At 40.3% G+C, this 19,092-nt stretch overlaps 1 protein-coding gene across 1 annotated transcript in view; it reads left to right on the top strand.

The window, feature by feature from the left end:
* The window catches only part of FNDC3B (fibronectin type III domain containing 3B), a 206,927-nt gene that overhangs the window by 20,509 nt on the left and 167,326 nt on the right, over positions 1-19,092 (top strand). The window lies entirely within an intron of this gene.

Raw genomic sequence — 19,092 nt, 5'->3', positions numbered from 1 at the left:
TTCTCTTCCCTCTGTGCCTTGTGGGCAGATGTGTCAGACCAAACACTGTGCTCTCCAAATTCTATTCCTTGCTCCTGCAGTCTAGTCAAAGCTTGTTGGCAATGTCTAATGTAGGTACTCACCCTTGGAAACTGCTTGGTCTCAGCTTTTAAATGTTTGGACCCACTAGCTCAGTGAGTCTGGAGTAGTGGGACAGCAGAGTGATCTCAAAGAAGTGAAGACCAAAAGGTATTATGTATCCAACAGTGTGAATTATGCCTGTAAACCAGCAGGCTTCATCTGAGAGCTGTCACAAACTGAGTGGGCAGTTGCGATGCTCCCTGTTGCTGATTTGAGTAAATTTGCATTGTCGGTATTAAACATCAGCAAAGTAATGCTGTGGCTATGAAATATTTGAGTGTAGTGTTTCTAGAGGCGAGTTTTCCCCAGGCATTGAGTGTTCTGGAATAAACATGACTTTATAATAAAGTTCTTGCTCTGATTTGTGAGCAAATCAAGATGTAGTTTGTTTGGATTTTGGTTTGACATTACTTGCTAATATGAGGGACTGAGTAGGATCTAACCTGTGCCAGCTAACAAGGCCAACAGAAATGAGACAAGACACTACAATTTTACTTTTGTTGCTGAAGTGCTTACTGAAGCCTGACTATGTCCAAGCACCTGGTGATACATAATTCTTTCTCTAGAGCTGTTTTTCAAAGGGAATACTGCTCTTATGAATACTGCTTCTGTGGCCATAGTTGATTAAGTATCTTTAGGAGTGCTTTGCCACAAGAAGAGGTGAAGGAGGTTTCTCTTGTGGCAGTGGTGATTTCTCTAGTCTGTCCTGTGTAGTGTTTTAAAACTGTATGTTTATATTTGAACTGTTATTAATAAAATCCCCTCTGTGAGTTTGTGCTAAGGGTGGTGTCAAAGTACCTAGCAGGGGGACAGCCCTGGATGTTGTGGTGGTCACTGGGTGTCGAGTTCAGCATTGCATTAGATCAGCCAGGGTTGGGAGGGTGTGTTCATGTGTACATGCTATTGGGACACAGGGGTCAGTACATGGGGAGGTGACCTTGTAATGGGTCTTCTGTGGCCATTAGCTGCAAGTATAATTGACAGAAATGAGTATCCTTTGGCTAAGGCTGTATTAAAACATTCTAAACCACTCTGAAAAGCATGATCTTTATAGAGTACTAGGAATGGTAGCTGGTATTCTGAAGTTTTCTACAAATGGAGCATTAGCCCCTTTTCTCTCCAGTGAAACCACAGTGATTTGGTGTTCTTAAAAACCAAGGTATGTTTAAATAGAGACTGGCAAAGATGTCAGGTGAAAGTACTCTTTATTACTGAGGCTAGATTTGGATGTCTCTTTATTAGAAAGATAATAAACATCACTTGTAAACCTTTAGAGAAGTGTATTTTTAAAAGACCCAAGTGTCATAGCTGCAATTTTGTCCTGTCAGAATTTTGTTGTTTTTTTCTTGAAATGCTTGCCTTCTGTCATTGTACAGCTGCCCTCGTTCCAGAGATTGCAACCTTGGCTTTACCTCAACTGCTTGTCAGTGTTTAGCTTCAGATATTGGCTGTTCTTCTCAAAGGAAGAGACAGCAAGCTACTGAAGTGTCAAGAGTGCACTAGAAGGATGGAATCCTGATTTTGATATGAGTGATTTTTAAGATTTGTCTGCTTTTGTTTAAGAAAGGCAGCCACTGACTGCTGAGAGAGTGTTAGATGTGAATCGTCAACTTGGATATTTGTTTTGTGGGGCTTGAAGCTGGTCAAGCAGGGAAGGGTTGCATAGTAGGTTGGGATGTGACTGACTATCCCTTGGTATATGCACCATGTAATTTAGGTGACTTAATTTAAAACTTCAGATTTCTGTACAGTCACTGGTCACCCCAGAAAGCCCAGTTCTGAATGCGTTTGGCTCTGAGTTGATTGCCTGGGGAGGTGGGATAGACACCAGTGGCTGCAGTACCACCCCCTGCCAGCTGCTTGGAGACCTGCCAAACTTTTGTTTAAAACCACGTGCCTGTTACCATAACTTTTGGTCCATTTTGGTGAATGAACCATCTCTGTAATGAGGGTGGCCAGTGGAGCTCTCTGGTGTGGGCTGGAGCTGTTGCTGCTCATCCTTGCTCCCCTCCTGCCTGTGCTGCGGGCAGCTGCCTGCCACAACTGGGATCTGACTCTGCAAGTGAGACAGGATGTTTGCTTTTGTGGAGTGCAGTTGTTGAGGAAATTTAAAGAAGGGATCGCTTGAAAGGCCAAGCCACCTTAACCAGATTAGGCCTTAAGATGAGAGTTATAGGCGTAGTTTAAAGCACCTTATCAGGAGAGGCTGGGGAAGGATGTGCTCTTGATAGCCAGCATTAGAAAGCAATGCTGCGTCGCTTCTCTTTGGACTGCAGTGCGACAGCGGGTTTGAATATGGCTAAAAGGGAAATTTGAAGGAGCCGATTTATCTGAAGGTGTGAGGCTGCAACCACTGTGGGGAAATCTGTGGAGAGGCTCTGCCCAGCCCCCCAAAGGCATTACACACCCAAACCAACATTGCACATGCCAAAAACCGGCGTGCTCAATGACAGATAAGAAGGAATGCGCAATATTTTAAGTGTCATAAAGCTGGATATCCTTTGTGCAGGAAATTTCCTGTCCTCAGGAATTTATTTTTCAACAGAAAAATCCACAAAATGGAAAGGGGGGAGGGAGACTTGCACGTGGTAGATGAGAAGTTTCTTATTTTTCTATCTGAAGTGAAGAAATAGGAAGATTTGGAGAACAGAAAACCACACACCCTTTATGTATTGATAAACTACTAACATGCTTAGTTGCATGAATATTCATTGATTTGTGTTTATCACTGTCAACAGTGTACAGCAATTAACCCTTAGATTCTTTGGAAAAGAGACTTTTGAACATTTCAATTAAAAAGGCATTTGCTTCAAGGATGGCTGAGCCTTGAGATGGGGGCAGGCAAAGCAGAGCCCTCCAGACTGACCTCCACCAGGCTCCGTTGCATGTCTTGCCTTCATGTTCATAGTGAATTAAAGCCTAAATCATAAAGCAGGGTTTATTGATGATTTACAATCTGGTTAATCTCGTAGTGAAACTAAAGTGTGCTTTGCTAAAGCAGCACTGCTGCTGCCTGCTCCCCTATTGACTGCAGGGCTTGCTTACAGTGCGGAGGGGTCAGCAGCCACTGGAGTGCAGAGGAGTGCTTATAGCTTCCTGCTATGAAAATACTTTTGTAAGACTGTATATGCTTCCTTCTGTAAACTTCAGATATCATTCATTTGATCTCGTGAATGTGGCTTTGTGTTCTGGGATAGCTGTTGCTAGCAAAGACCTACAGCTGTTAAAATACAATGAGAATTTATTGTTTACCAAGATTTTTTCCGTTTGTGTTTGGGGTTGTTTTGGTTTTTTTTGTGCATGTTTATAGCAACAGGTATTTTCATAAAGGTGTAATTTACCTGTACACACAACTAGAAGCAAGATATATTTAGTAATTCAGTAAAACAGAAAGAAGGCAGCGTAATGAAGAGGTGAGGTGTTAACAAAGTACCTCTCTTTCTGTCTTCCCTGTGCTAATGAAAAGAGAAGAGAATTTGGTAGATGTGTGGCGTTCTTAAGGTTTGTAGCTGGACGTTGTTTTTGGAAAAACAAGGATTATGGTTTATGTTTTATTTCTTAACCTATTTTCTCTGCATTCCCAGCACCAAAGAGAAGGCTTTCTGAAACAAAGCTAAACTTACCATGCCGAGATTGCACTTTTTGAGGCTGGAGTAACATGTTCTAACAGAAATCCCAGTTGATGAGAACATTTTAGTCGTGGAATCTTTGGTATGTGCCAGTGGCAGGAGCTGCACTCCCTGGTACGCTGCTCTGTTCTTGAAGCAAGTATGTGTAAGGCTTTGAGATACAGGCCCACTGTGCTTTGAGAGTGAAGAACGCACCATTGGCCTACAGGTTTTTGTAGCAGGTTAAGTCCAGGAAAAAGAGAGGGAGAAAGTGAGCTTTTCTCTTCATCACTTTGCTTTAAAGTCTTTAGCAATTCTTTGTACTTGCTTATTTTTAAACATGGTGTAAGTATTCTAAGGCTTTAAAGATAAATGAAGATAACTATTCCTATCATGTAGACGAACACATATGTATGTGTGTGTACATGTACATATCTCATAACTTACGTGATGATCTTAAACCTCTGTGATTAGATATGAGGACAGTAAGACCCTGAATGTAGACTACAGGAGATAGAGCTACCAAGGGAAGCTGTAAAAGTAATTATCAGATTTATTGTACTGATGAACAGTGGCCTGATGCTATTGTACTAAACAGACCTCTCCCCCCTTGTTTTATTTTCGGGCCACCGGCATGCCTTTGAATGCTGAAATTTGAATCCAGCATAGAATTTTATGCACCTGTTCTATGTCTTGATATCTTCTCACCAGTGATGAAGTTTTTTGGGTATGGTTTTAAAAAATCTTTTTGTGATCTCCATCTTGTGTTTGACTGTGTGTTATACTAAATCTAACATAAAGTCTAAAATAAATACTTTATCATTTTGTCTGCTATACCCATTTTTATTTGAGATAGGGATCTCACTTGCTTTAGTTCTTCATTACTGGTTTCCCAGCAGCTAAGTAGCTTGATGACAGATGTAGATGCCTGTTACAGGAACAGTTGTAGACCTGGCAGCTGGCATATAATGCATGCTGCATATTAAACTGCACTAAATCATGCTTTTCCCATAGTAATCCTTCCTAGAGAGGGAAGGGCGACTTCTGAGAGTGAGTTTCCAGTCTGCTAGCTGGTTTAAAAATCATGTTGGCTTACCGGCTAAGTAGTTCTGAAATTAGATACAACCACACTTCTGCATTTAGATACACCACACTTCTGCATTTTTGATCAGTTTTCTGTTAATCTTCATGAATTCTTAATCCTTTTACCACCCAATGATGCTTCAGCATTCGTGATATCAGCAGAATGCTGTCAGTGATTGTACTGCTGCTTTATTATTAGCATAGGTACTTTTTCCATATTTAATGGATAGGGAGACTCAACCCACTTGTGTTAGTCATAGGAAGGAAACTACTAGTAACAAAGCAACTTTCCTTAATTTAATCAATTCAAGAAGTGTTAAAAACAGTGAAAGCCTTCAAGACTTATGAACCTCACAGAATCACAGAATCCCAAGGGTTGGAAGGGACCTCAAAAGATCATCTAGTCCAACCCCCCTGCAAGAGCAGGGTAACCTACAGTACATCTTAATAATAAATATTGTTTGCTCAATATATGTGAGAACGAATGTGTCATTCATTACTTCTTACCAAGTATTCATCTGAGATTTCTGCACCACTAATGTATATGGATGAGGATTAAAAAGCAGAGCATCCACAGTTTCTTCAGCTACAAATTCAAAGAGAAAAGGTTGTAACAGGTTGAGTTTTTGATTGAAATGATAATAAATATTGTTCTGTTCTTCCTTGAACAGAGAAGACACCAAGAGTGAAGTTACTTGTAATGGTGCTGAATTTCGTATTACTAATTTCTGAGTATTTAAAACTGTAATCAGTGATTACTTCTTGGTGTAGAGCTGTAGCATTCACTTCAATATGTTGCACTCTTAAGTTGCTTTATGAATTTTAAGATAACTGGCACCTGTTGGATGGTGAGGAGATACACCCAGAAATCTGATATTTAGGTTATCCATAACAGGGTTTGATGCAATGCCTAGGGACACAGAACAGGATTAGAGAGAAATCTTATTATTGAAGTTTCATCTGGGGCAATAGAAAAAATTAGTCAGAATTCATGAAGGATGAAGGAATTTCCTTAGTGAGCATGAGGAGGAAGATGAGATTCTGAACAGCTGTTTGGTTTTGGGGGGTTTCTCTGCAGTATGCTCCATTGCTGCACACTCATCAGCAGTTTAAAACAGCTCTGAACACCCAGACTGTCTTTCTCTGTCAACCTGGAATTTGACTGGGGACTGAAGAGAGAAGCAGGAGGAAGAATATATTAACATCAGAGAGAGTGGGAGTGCTTTTTTCTACATGGGTCAGTTACTGTTGAGGCTCTTTTCATTAAAATTGCTGCAGGGACATGTCATCTTCTTTCTCTGCCCCAAGAACATGCTATGGTGTAGGTAAGAAACAATGTCAGTTTTTCTTATTTTTTTGAAACCAGATATTAGCATGTCAAATGATGGAAAAATACGTACTCTTCCTCTAGGAATTAGGGACCAAATGCAACCTGCTTGAATTTCTTAGACCTGTGAAGCTTTTTGCTCGAAGAGCAAGTGGGGTTAATGAGTAGGCTTTTGTCACTGATTAACTGGATACTGTATTGTTAAGGTGGGTATCCGTATGGGCTCCGCTCTGCTGAGCGCTGCCAAAATGTGACTGAACTGGGTCAGAATGTAAATATTAAAGAACTGAGATTAAGCTGTACTCTTGGTGATAGCGCCTGGGTGTTCCAGTTTATTCACACAAACTGTGTGTGCCTTGGTAGTGCTCTCCTGGGTGTTAAAGCAGTGGAATAAAATCTCGTTGGGCCACGTGTCAGTTATAGCATTCAGGTAAAACTGAGGCAACCAAATTTCACTGGGAAAGCTTGTTCCTTGCTTGCATCCTGTGCTAATGCCGGCAGGCTGCCTACGGAGCTCTGAAGGCTAACTCCTGGTTTTGCTGATATTTTGAACTTTCTTCCTCCAGTGCTGAAGATCAATTGCTGTCAACCCCCATTTTATTTTTTAAAATCTATTCATATGCATATATACTATATTTCTGTATTTGATGTGGAAATCGGTCTAAGAGGACATAAACTTCGTGTAACGTTCTTTGCTCCATCAGGATTTCTGTGAATTTCTCTTGCAATAAGCAAAGTGAGGTGCATGTCCAGGAAAAGCTGAATACTGAAGACTGTCAGGATTTGGTGAAGTGTTTGTGCAAGGTACAGTAGAAAATGTTTTTAAAGAATTAGCCTTTCTTGTAGATTCAGTCTTTTTCATGCTTGAATTCCTTCAACTTGAGTTTTGAGGGGGATTTTCTTTCCTTGGAAGGACTTGCTTGTTTTGTGGTCATCTGTTTATTGGAATTCTGTGAATGAACTGGGTGTTATTTGTACCTTCTCCCCAACCCTTCAAAACTACTTAAGGTTTTTTTTTAAGGTAATTTTCCTTACTCTCATACACTAGACAAGTCGAAGTCCATTTCTTGAAATTCAGTTCTGTATATTTTGAGACATAAAGCCAGTTTTTTTGCTGCCTTTCTGAAACACTTCAAGTTTTGAATTCTAGCTAGAATTGTAAATGAAATACTCCATGGATGATGTGGAGGGTATTTATACTTTCTAGGAAGCTCCAGTCTTGTGAATTTTGTTGCTAGAGGTTTATCTCTGACAAAATGATTTTCTTGAAAAAGACCCAAAGATAAACTCCGATTTTATTTTTACATGCTGCTAGTCTACTCTGAGGCTTGCACAATGGAGCTACCCCATGTTTTTAAGTACCAATCAGGTTGTTTATGCCAACTTGGGAAAAGAAGGAAGTTTACCTTCTGAAAATGAGTGGAGCAGGGAAAGAACAAAGGTGTTCTGGCCAGTGCCTGTGGTACTGCTTTCCCCTGGCTTGGCTCTGGGGCTGAATGGAAAGGGGGTGATCCTGATGCATGGCTTTGTGACTGCTACCTGCCTTTGCTTAGCCTGTGCAAGGTGCATCCCTGTTTGTCGTGGCCTCCCATGTCTGTAGAGGTGGTGTGAAACATTCCTAAGAAAAATACTAAACTTTTGGTAGCATTTTGGGGTGGAAGGGCTCTCAGCATGGGGTTTGACAGCAGCATGCTTTCAGCAACAGGCAGGCCAGGAAGTTTATGGTTCCCTGCTGTTCCGCTGGAATAGCGTGTTGCATTCGTGGGGCTGGGGATGCTGTTACGGAGCCAGGGAGAGTAAGGGATGTACTCGGGTATCTCTCAGAGCAGAAATAAAAGTGCATTTGTCTTAAGTCAGGAACATTTTTTTTTTTCCTCTTGATTAAGAACCCACTGGTGCTCAGTAAGACCAGCATTTGTATGGTTCACCTCTAGAGAGGACAATTTCTTCCTTTCTGTGGATTTCTTAAATGTGTTTGAATAGACTCTAGACTCTTGCACTTCAGAAGTTTGGTATGCAGCTATGGAAATGAATTTATTCAAGTGTAACAAGGGAAAACGAAACAGCAGTTGCATGTGGCATGAAGCTTCAAAGTTGGTTTGCTTTCTGCTGCTTGTCCGTTCAAATTTATTGCTTGACTAGAATTGTGTCATGTAAAGGATGCGGAAAGCTAACTTTAGTTTCATGCCTTTAATTGACTTCCTTGGAGCTGTGTGTGGTTGTATCAACAAGGAAGCATAAAGAAGCATAACTGACCCCTTTTTTCTTATTAAATTATAATTTTGCATTAAAGAATTACTGCAGTTTGACCGTGGAATATTTACCTTCCTTTACCTAGCTCAGTTTCTGGTTCTTATTATTGTCTTGTGTATGTGCCTATTGACATTCCCAAAAGAATGTTCTCTTGCTTTCTTTGAAGCACCTTAATTATTATTTGTCTTTAAAATTCTACTTTCTGCAGAGTTGTGTGGGCTACTTAGTGCACGAGGGCTTGTCTCCAACATCCAGAAGTGTTGCCCGTATTGCTCTGTGGGCATGGGTGCCCTTGGGTGTCTCATAAAGCACCTGAGCTGCCTTTCCTCAAAAGTCATTTTTTATGGCAGCCTGCAGGTTAATGCTGACTGTTTTTATCCTAAATGGAGTCTATTTAGGCTTGGATGGTCACAACTATGTCCTTCAAGTTTTTGGGAAACAGCAAACTGGGTGTCCATCTGCAGAGCTGGTGTAAGAATGCATTTCCTTCCCTTTTCTCTCTGTTTTCCTTTCAGCCTATGCTCGCAGTAACAGCAAGCTGTCATGATGTTTTCTCCTGTTTTGGAGCTAAAAGCAGTAAGGAAGAACATTATGGATGATACTTCGTAGTTAAAACCCCTGAAGAACCAAAAAAGATAGACTGCCTTTAGATTGACTCTTTCAGGGGTTATTCCCGAAGGCTGGCAATGGCTGTGGACTGGAAGGTGTGGGCTGCTGCTTCTAGAATTTAGGAGGATTGTGGAAAAAAAAAAAAAAAGAAAAAAGAAAAAAGAGTGTAAGGTGTGTTAACCTTTCAGTACTGATACTGCGTTTTCGTGCTCTGCTAACACTGAAAACTGTAGTATCAAAGTCAGTAGGTGAAATATTAGGGGGAAATTCAGGTTAGATATACGGAAGAAGTTCTTTACTGTGAAGGTGGTGAGGCACTTGAGCAGGTTGCACAAGGAAGGGGTAAATGCTCCATCCCTGACAGTGTTCAAGGCCAGGTTGGACAGAGCCTTAGATAACATGGTCTAGGATGAAGAGTCCCTGCTCATGGCAGGGGAGTAGGAGCTAGACAGTCTTGAGGCCTTTTCCAACCCAAGCCATTCTATGATTTTTATGAACAAACGCTTTTAACTGAGTACTGAATAACTCCTGTAACTAGGATTTATAGGATTGGGGCTGTTGCCTTTTAACCATACCCATGGCACGTAGAGGGGAGAGCATCTGTCTCCCTGGCACTGTGCCACCGTGCCTTTCAACCAGCACTGCTGGGTTTGCTGTGATTTTTAAGTGATGTTGGTTTCCCAGTTCATAATAAAAGTTGTCCGATACTCCATTGTGTTGATTATTACCAAAGAAGAATACCAATTTATTTTTATTCATAGTAACTTTTAGCCTTCCATTGCCTGAATGAATTGGCAGAACATGGGAATTAATTTAGTTATAAGGGCGAGGACTCAAAATTTGATATGAGCAAGCCGAGTGTTGGTAACCCCACTGGACTGTCTCCTGCTGTATCAACAGAACTTCATTTCTCCAATCTGTGTTACAAGCTGTGCCACATTTCAGACAGGTAACAAAACCCAAAGGTTTTCCTTTTTAACCCATTTAATAAGTGATGTGAGTTTTATAGCTGCATTAGTTGGCATATTCAGTGTGATGGAGAATATTCAGCATATTCTGTCTAGGTAGAGAACCTGTGTCTTCCCACCTTAAAGAAAACAAAACCCCTAAGTACTCTGCATTTAAAGATCAAGTGTTTTTGATTCCTTAATTTTTTTTATCATGAGAGATAAAAATCAGATACCTGGAGTAGGAGAGGCTTTTTTCCTGCAAGGGGCTGCATACCAAAATTGCTCAATTGAAAAAGGAACAATGGCTTGATGATTCTGTGTATGTGTGGTTTCTTTCTTTTTTTTTGTGGTTTTTGAGTTGGTGGTGTTTGTTTGGGGTTTTTTAATACAAGTTCCTATCTACCTCAGAGTATGAGAAGCCTTCATAGGTAGCATATTATTTTCATTTTCATGAAGTGGTTCAGAAAAGTAAAAATCTCTTGCATGTTTTACTTTGTTCTGAGAAAGTGAGGAATGGTGAAACAAAACTTTAACTTTTCTTTTGATGCAGAGAAGTTCTAGAGTGGCGGGGTTTGGATGGTGGGTTTTTGGTTGGTTTTGGATAGTTTTTTTTTTTTTGAGTTTAGACACTTACATTCTATAATAATGGGTTCAACTTTCCTTCTACATGAGAAAGGTCTCCGGCAGCCATCCAGAGGTACTCCCTTGCAGCGGCCGCTCCGTGTGAATGCCTGTTCTTGAATCTCAGGGCTGAATGGGAGATCTCTCCGAAGCGGTTTCCCACAATAACACAATGAGCCACTTTGTCAGCACAGCGTCAGCCCAGAGTCAGGTTAGCTGTGAACGGTGGCAACAAAAAAGTTTGTCTTGCACAAAGGTGTGCTGAAGCCTTGTTGCAAATGGAATTTGGTATGCGTGCTTTTCAAGTGCTGTAGATTGATAAGGTAGATACCCTTCTTTTTCATCGTAGTTTGATGAGCAGTAAAAGCAACCAACAAACCCACCCCATTGATTTCAGTAGATTCTCCACTGCACAGGAAATCTAGAAAAGATAACCAGGTCTTTGTGATATTATTGCAGGGAGGTTATTACTTGAGAGAGCAGAGATGAGGAGGAGGATATTTGTCACCAAGTGCTATGCTTATCAGCCTCTAACTGTGATTAATACTTTGGCCATTAAATGGAGGCAGAAAGCAAACAGATGAAGTATATGCCTTATCTGACTTGCACCTTTGTGCAGGAACTTCTCTTCTTGTAGAGGTTTTGCTGGTGTCCCTAGGCATGTGCAGCCTTCATCCAGGGGTGTTCAATGTATTGGTAGACTGCTAATGAAACTATTAAGGGTTCATAAATACATACTCTGGTGCAAATGTCTGCAGGATTGAGGCCCAAATTGTAGACAGGTGTTGGTCTGGATTGAAGGGGTTTGTTCCTCCTCAAGTGAATAGTTGGAGTAACCTGGTATTTGTTTGAAACAGTGTTTAAACTTACTGAATATGTTTTGTGACATTGTGAATTTCATTTGTAAATTGCTTTTGTCAGAGGCATTATAGAATGTAGAGAACCTGAAAGGATTATCATTTAATTAGGAAACATGCAACACTGTTGGACAAAATGGCCTTTTGCCATTAGGGGACCAGTTTGTAGGATGGGGAGATGTCAGGGCACTGTCATCCTCTACTCCTCACCCTGGCATGTGGAGGACTCCAGCTGGGAGGGTGGCATCCTCTCCTGCTGGCCAGTGGAGAGGAGGATGTCAGTGAAATTGAAAGGTCCCGCTTTGTGCCCGTTCTTGTGATGTGGCTTGTGGTCTTCTAGAACAACCCAGAGAGGCTGAGTCCAGTTGGTAGTGTATTGTACAGCTGTCGATTGATCAGCACCCGGAACTCTTACTCAATGTTTCTGCGAGGGTGGACAAGCAGGGATAAATTAACTTAAAATGTTGATTACTTATTGTATTTTTGGAATTACATAAATTAATTTTCCTTTTAAAAAAATAAATGTTTAATGTAGTTGCTATTTAATGTAAATTGTGCCAGAAGAAAGTCTATAATTAGATGGTCTTTTTAAATGTAAAAACCCAACATTAAAAATGTGAAGAAATAGCAGTACAAAAAATCGTGGAAACAAAATAATTGGCCCCCCACTGTGCAAGAAGAGTTAACCTCACCCTATTGCTCTTGTCACTAATATGCAGGAAGGTGAGGAAAGAAATGTGTGAGGACATGGAAGGAAAGGGATATAAATAGCAAAAATGACTAATTTAAACTGGTGTGTTTGCATGTTTTAGAATTGATTTTGAGCAGCAGATGAATTTGAGTGAGAATGTTATGGAGGCACTGGATTAGCTCATCTGCCTGCGGCTTTCTGTTCAGCTGTAGCTAATATAAGCCTCATAAAATTTTGTTGATCTGTTTCACTTCTGGTGTATTTCATTTCCTTAAATCCAGTGCCATTATGTCTTCACCTGAATATGACTGCCCTTTGGGGCACTTACTTGCCCTGGGTAGACGTGGTGGTGGGAGGAGGGTGGGTTGGCTTTTCGTGCGCAACTTTTCACAAGATTCCCCTCCGGAAAACTAGGGGAAAAAAACCTAATGGCGTGAAGTTTTCCTTTGATAAAAGACTCCTTTGTGCACCAGCTTGCTTTATTCCGGTGTTTCATCAGAGCTATTGTATGCTGATGAGTTGTACTTGCCTTGTGAAATAAGACACTTCTGTATGATGCCGTTTGACCTCATCTCTCCATTCCTGATGCTCGGTTCTGGTATGCATTTGAAGCTATTTAGTTACTCCATTTCATCCCAAAGTTGAGCTAGGGGCCTTTTTTTTTACGTATATATATAGTTTGTTTGCTCTGAAATGACAAACATTTCCTGTGAGGGCTGCTTGCATTGCCAAATTGTTGTTCTTTAAAAAGAATGGAGTTTCAAGTCTCAAAAACTTGAGTAAAATTTTAGATTTAAATAAATGCAGACTGCTGAAAATCATCGTATCATTATGCTTTGGATAACTTTCATAATCTTTAGTAATCTTACATCAGTGTGGAGGAAAACATCATTAACTTTCCTTGATCTCTTATCAAACTGAATACTGCTAATTCCATCTTTAGAGAGGGAATGCACCATGGACATTGAAATGTGTTGTTATTTAAAATAAAGTAGAGGGGAATAAACCCACTGATAAATTGCAGTGGTTAAGTTTTGAGAGGTTGTTTATGCTTTTCAGCTTGCTGGAGATAGGATCCAGCTACTGGTGGTGGTCTTGTCTGTGAAATGGCACACAGAACAAGCACCAGGCATTTTACTGCCTCTTCATAAACTGCCTGTGAGCTTTTTAGGTATGCATTCCCTGTAATCTGATTTCTTTTGTCATAACAGATTTTTAAAATTGCATGTATTTCTTCAAATTTGTTATGAAGAAGCCTGTCTGTTTGGGTGCTTTCAAATTAATCTACCGTGTTTGCAATTAAACAGAGAAAGAATGCTTTCAGGTTTCCGTCGCCCTTCAGACGGATGTGATTTAACTAAACTAATGAACACACATCAGAGAAGACAAATTCCAGACTGTTTGTGCCTTGACCAACCATCTGTGCGCATACCTCCAGGTACTGCTCATGTCTCAAGAGGCTTTTCTACATGAGCAATTATTACCACTCCTTTTTGAATTCAAGTGGCAAGCCATGGCAAGAGTCTCTTGAAAGCAGCTATATTTACCACTCTGCTTTTCAGTGAAAATATAATTGCATTATGTATTTTTTAATTAATCTTAAATTTCAACATGTGCTGTACAAAATGCAATAGGAAAATGTGGCTGTGTGTAAGCTCTTTCACCTCTTGCATGCAAACACCAGCACCAACAGTAACACGCAGAAGTGCTTCTCAGTGGGAGTTTTCCTAGTGGGTCATGTACTCATTTAAAATTCTCAGTGTCTATGTGTGTGTGTACAAATAAATCATGGGGGGTGTATGCATATTCTGTTTGTACATACTAGCAATTTTTTCCTGGTTAATTTTTTCTTTCATTATTTTTGAGTTTGTTCAAAATATCTCTGGAAAAAGCACCCATTTCTTCAGCTACATAATGATCAGCAGTGACGTGATTTGACATACCAGACCTCGATATGGTTCTTCAATTCCATATGCAGACTCCTGGAAAACAGCAAATTGTTCCAAGAATATTTCTTTTTATTGAAGAAGAATAACATGTGCTGCAGGTAATGGCTGCTGCAGATGCAAAAGGATTTTTATTCCCTTTGCATTTCACTGCATTTCTTTGCAGAAGTGAGATCCCTTCTGGAAATACTTCGAGTCTTCCCTGTTTTCAGGGCCTGTGTTTCTAAAGCTATGTTTGACTTCACATTAGTGGTAGGTGGGACTCCTCTGACATGAGCCTGTGATTCCATACGTTTTTTTTTTAGCTTGGCAAAAATATTTTAAGCGACTCCTACTTCCTCTTGTCCTAGTTATAACAATACAGGTATTTGAGGGTCTGTGTAGCATGGTGGATGGGGAAACTGTGTTCAGACTAGCTGTGCAGATAACATTGGAGGGTTTGTGTTGGTTGTGCTGTTAGGATGTGGTTTGGAGGGTGCAGATCAAGTATCACAAATACTTCCCTTTTGTGGTCAGAGAACTGCTGATTTTTGAATATCCTCATTGCAGAGCCTGGTTTGCCCCAGGTAGGGGAGCAAAACAGTCACCTCTTAAGTGACTGCTGGGCATTGTATCCGTTGCATCATCAAAAGGCTTTGACTTTCAATGTCACACCTGAACTAGCTTTTCCCGTCGTCGTAAGCTACCAAGGAAGTTCCTGGTGGGTTCTTCTTGATTCATTGGATCAACTGCTGTGCAGTAGAAGGTTACCCATTACATGCAGAATGGTAGAAGAGGGCTCATATAATGCATACATATATATAAAAATAATGGCAGAAAGGAGATCATATTGTCCTATATAAGCTGATATTTAAATGGAAAAAAAATATACATTTGGTTCTGACACAAGCCTCTCCTCTCCCCAGCCTCAATTGGATGTGTTTTCTGATTTTGAAGAATTAATGGAGAAATTTTCTATTTCAAGAAAACTAGTTTTTGTTGGGTAATAGATTCTATCATCTTTGAAGCCACACTTAGCGTCTGAGTTTTCTTTACAAGGAGTGTTTTAGGTTAATTTCATTTAGGGGGAACTGGACATGTGTCTACCATACATGCTAATACCATGTGATTTGTGGTGTTATAAAGGCAGGATAGCTCATGGTTACTGGTCACGACAGTTAGACGTTTGTCCTAAATTTAGGAAGGGAAGGTTAAGCACCAGTGCGCCTCTGGCTTTCTTTGACAGTTGCCATTGCATTTGAGCTTCATCTCATGGAAAGCAATTTGAGAAATTGATGGTCTTCAACGATGTGTCTGGTGGCCAGGAGGGGCTGAGGTCACAGCTGGCTCAGGAGGTGGCTGGGCCATGGGCAAATGGCTTGTCATGTCTGAGGACAAATCTTGTGGAAAATCTGAGGTGTTTTTGTTTGCTTGTTTATTGATGCATGCATTGTTCGGGCTTGTGTGTGTCTGTGTGTGTGCATGCACCATCTGCATATGAACTTCCTAACCTTGAACTTGTAAGGGGTTTTATTTTAGGCTGAAAAGAGAAAATTTTTCCTTTTAAAATTTTATACTGTGTGTGTTTGGAATCTTTCCTACGGTAATGCTGAAACTGTAGCTTCTGACTCTACGCAGGTTGTTCTTTTATTATTGGACGGAATAACCTTAAGTAACCACTGCACAAGTGCAAATGTGTGTTTAGTCCTGGGTTTTTGTTGCATTTTAAATAAACCAGGCTATGTGGCTCTGCTAGGTATTAGAAAGCTGTCATCAGAAATCATCTTTGTAGTGTAACTTTTGTAATTCCAGATGACTGATAAAAAAGCAGAGCACTCTGCTCAGTAGCTTTTAATGGTCTGCTTCAGGGAAATAAAAATTGAGCCTTTGCAGAGAGGGGTCACAGGACTGAATAGTCAGAACTCTTCTTGCTTTTGCCAGGTTCTCTGAATTTGCCTGCCATAGCTTGAAGAGGTTCTTCAGCTTTGTAATAGACAGACAGTGGAAAAAAAATCCCGAAAAGAAGAATGTTCTTGGCTTATAGCCCCATTAATAGCATGGGTAAAACCTTCTAGGAAAAGCAGGACTTGGTTATCTTGATGTGGTTCACACTGCTTATGGAATTTCAGGAGAACTCTGACATAACCTGTTAGGTCATGTTAATTGACCATACATGGTCATTGGTTTTTAGATAGTTACAGTTTGTTCTTCTGTGTGTTTAAATTTTCTCTCTAGTGCCATTTGCAACTGATTTATGTATTACGAATTCACATATTGAATTAATTTAAGGAAACCAAGTCATCTCAGTGAGCAGTAGAAGGCTGCAATACTGAACTGGAAACCAGGTTTGTAACAGTAACTTGCAGACTTCAAAAGGCTTGGAAGTTTGGTTTGGAGAGAGAAACATCAAACTTGGATGGTTATATCTTCTTGCTCTACAGCAAGATGAGAAGCTGTGATTTCCCATATTCATGGAGGTAGCTAGACAGGGAGATGCAGCCTCTCGCTCCATGTTGGCATTGCTGTGGTCCGTTCCAGCCAAACCTAGGGAATGTAGACGCACAGGAAATATCTTTTTAAAATTTAAATATAGTCAGCTTTCTAGACAAAACCCCAAATTTGAATTAGTACCTGAAAAATAAGCTGTGGGTTAGTATTTGGCAGTTAATATTTTAGCTAAGGAAGAATTCTCATATCCTGAAATGTGACCTGGCTTTTTGAGTCCTTGTCTGGTGTTTTCTCCCACTGATGTTTCTGAATCTACAAGAAAAAGAAGGTGCTTGTGTTCCGACTTCACCTTTGTATCAATCAAGTTTGCTTGTATGAGCATCCCCTGAGGTGTAGCGGGAATACTAGATTTTAGGAAGGGTGCGAATGCAAAGTGAATAAATCTCTTTTAAGTAGGATGGATGAGTAAATGAGCTAAAAAAGTGTGTGAAGCCTGTTTCCAAAGGTTTTGGCTTTGGTGTGAAGCTTGCCAGTCTCACAGTAGATGTTTTAGCCATGTTTCATCTAGCTCCGCATGGAGTACTTCTATGTCAAATACTGCTAAAAAAAATATAATATGAATGCCTGTAGCCAGCTGTGCTTTGTAGACAGTACTGTTGCTGGCATTATCTCTGGTGGGATCATACCAGACCTGACAAATAAAGGAAGCCCTTTTTGTTTCTTTTTCCTTTCCCCCCACCCCACCCCCTTTAATATGAGGCAAGTATAGACATGGCTTTAGTGACAAACCATTAATAAAGCAAAAGGAATGCAGCTGTAAAACTTTAAATAATGACATGTAGCAAATAAATGTCAACATATTGGTGGTTGTGCTTGGAATGGAAATATTACTAGGAAAATATGTAGCTTGAAGCTAGTCTGGCTTTTTTTCCTTAAGAAAATAGCTTTGGTGTGATGCTTAAGCTCCATTAAAACTGGGGCTTTTGGATTTGGACTAGATGAACACATCATTTTGGGGGGGGGGTGTATTATTTTACATGGGTTTAAAATAGTGCCTATGAATATTGCATTTTTTTTAAATAGTCTTTTCCTATATATGCATAAACACACACTCTATAGACACATGACTACGTGTATAACCAGTGTAGTTTGAGGTACAACTGAGTATTGAGTAAATCAGTTTCCATTGAAAGTTGCTAAGTCATAATTACTTTTATTATGCTTTTTGAGTCCTTTTCTTAATCCCAAGTGCTTAAGAAATGGTTCAAAACCTTACATGTTCTCTTCTTCTCACTAATTTTAAACAAACAAATAAAAATCTCAGTTATATTACCCTGCTCCTTCTCCTCCACCACCAAAACCCAACGCCTATGAATATTGGTTGTGGACTTGGATCTTTCTCAAAATTAAAGCCTGAGGCTGTAAAGTAATGAGAAGGAAAGGATTTAGAAGACTCTCCAAATATTGCAAAACTTCAGGGGGAAATGTGTTGAGCAAAGCTTCTGAGCTGTTGGACAGATTCCTTAGCCCACATAATGGTTGGGTCAGAGCTGTGAATGACTAAAGCAGGGAGGCTTGGGTCATCAATAGACCCATGCCAGATCGGAGAGCTTGATTCTATTGTCTACAGTAGTGTTTAGCAAGTGTCCTTATTCTTTACTCCATGGGTATATAGACTGCAGGGCAGATTATTCAGCATAGTGGTGACAGTAGGACTAAAACACAGCCAGACTCTAGGATGAAGCAGTTGATGAAGGCAGGAGATGGGACTTGAATCCTGGTTGTGGCCGTGCCATCCTCGTAACAGCTGTGTCTCAAGAACTTTCTGAGAAGTGCTGCCTTGTAATTGAGTCTCAAATGAAAGGAATGATTTAATTTAAAGGTGGATGAAAATAGATTGCCTCTGTTTATATCCCAGTGAAGTGATGATTAGAAAAGTGGTGTTTTTGCACGGATAAGAACATTGGAAATTGCTGTGAAAATCCTGCTAAATTTGGTACTGATTTAAATTAAAATGCTGGTCTTCAGAGGTATGGCTGGAGGCAACAGGGCTAAGCTTGCACATCTTCTGGAAAACGAGTACACTTTTGGTCCTCTGGTACTACTCAGATATGAAGGGGGCTTGTGTGATAACAAGTAAAAGATAAATGTGACTCAGTCTGTGTGGGTACCACCATCACTTCTGAATCACAAGTGATCTTCTTCAGGGACTGGAAAACTACCTCCTGGTGAGGCTGATGTTTCTGATCATCAGGTTGCTCTGTAGATGATAGGATTGTGACGAGCTCTGGCAGAGACTGGTGATGATGGAGAGTGTATTTCAACTAAACTATTTTTGCTCCTAAACTAAAATTATATATATCTTTATAAAGTCTAGCAGCACATGGGGGCAGAGCAGGCATGTTGGTGTTAAGCTCGCAGCATCTGTGGACCACGTTCTCCAACCTTGGTGAGGCTCAAACCTTTGTCTCCTCTGGAACAGATGAATTAAACTCCTGGTTTACAGCTCTGTAGTCAAGTGCTCCATATAAATACTAGATCCCACAATGCTCTCCTCATGAATGGGGATTTTCCTGTTGTTCTTTGCCAAAAATTCTCTT

Source organism: Lathamus discolor, chromosome 3, assembly GCF_037157495.1.
Source record: "Lathamus discolor isolate bLatDis1 chromosome 3, bLatDis1.hap1, whole genome shotgun sequence".
In the NCBI taxonomy this organism is placed as follows: domain Eukaryota; kingdom Metazoa; phylum Chordata; class Aves; order Psittaciformes; family Psittacidae; genus Lathamus; species Lathamus discolor.
Note: the sequence above shows the minus strand (reverse complement) of the source record. Positions and strands in the feature narration are given on the sequence as shown.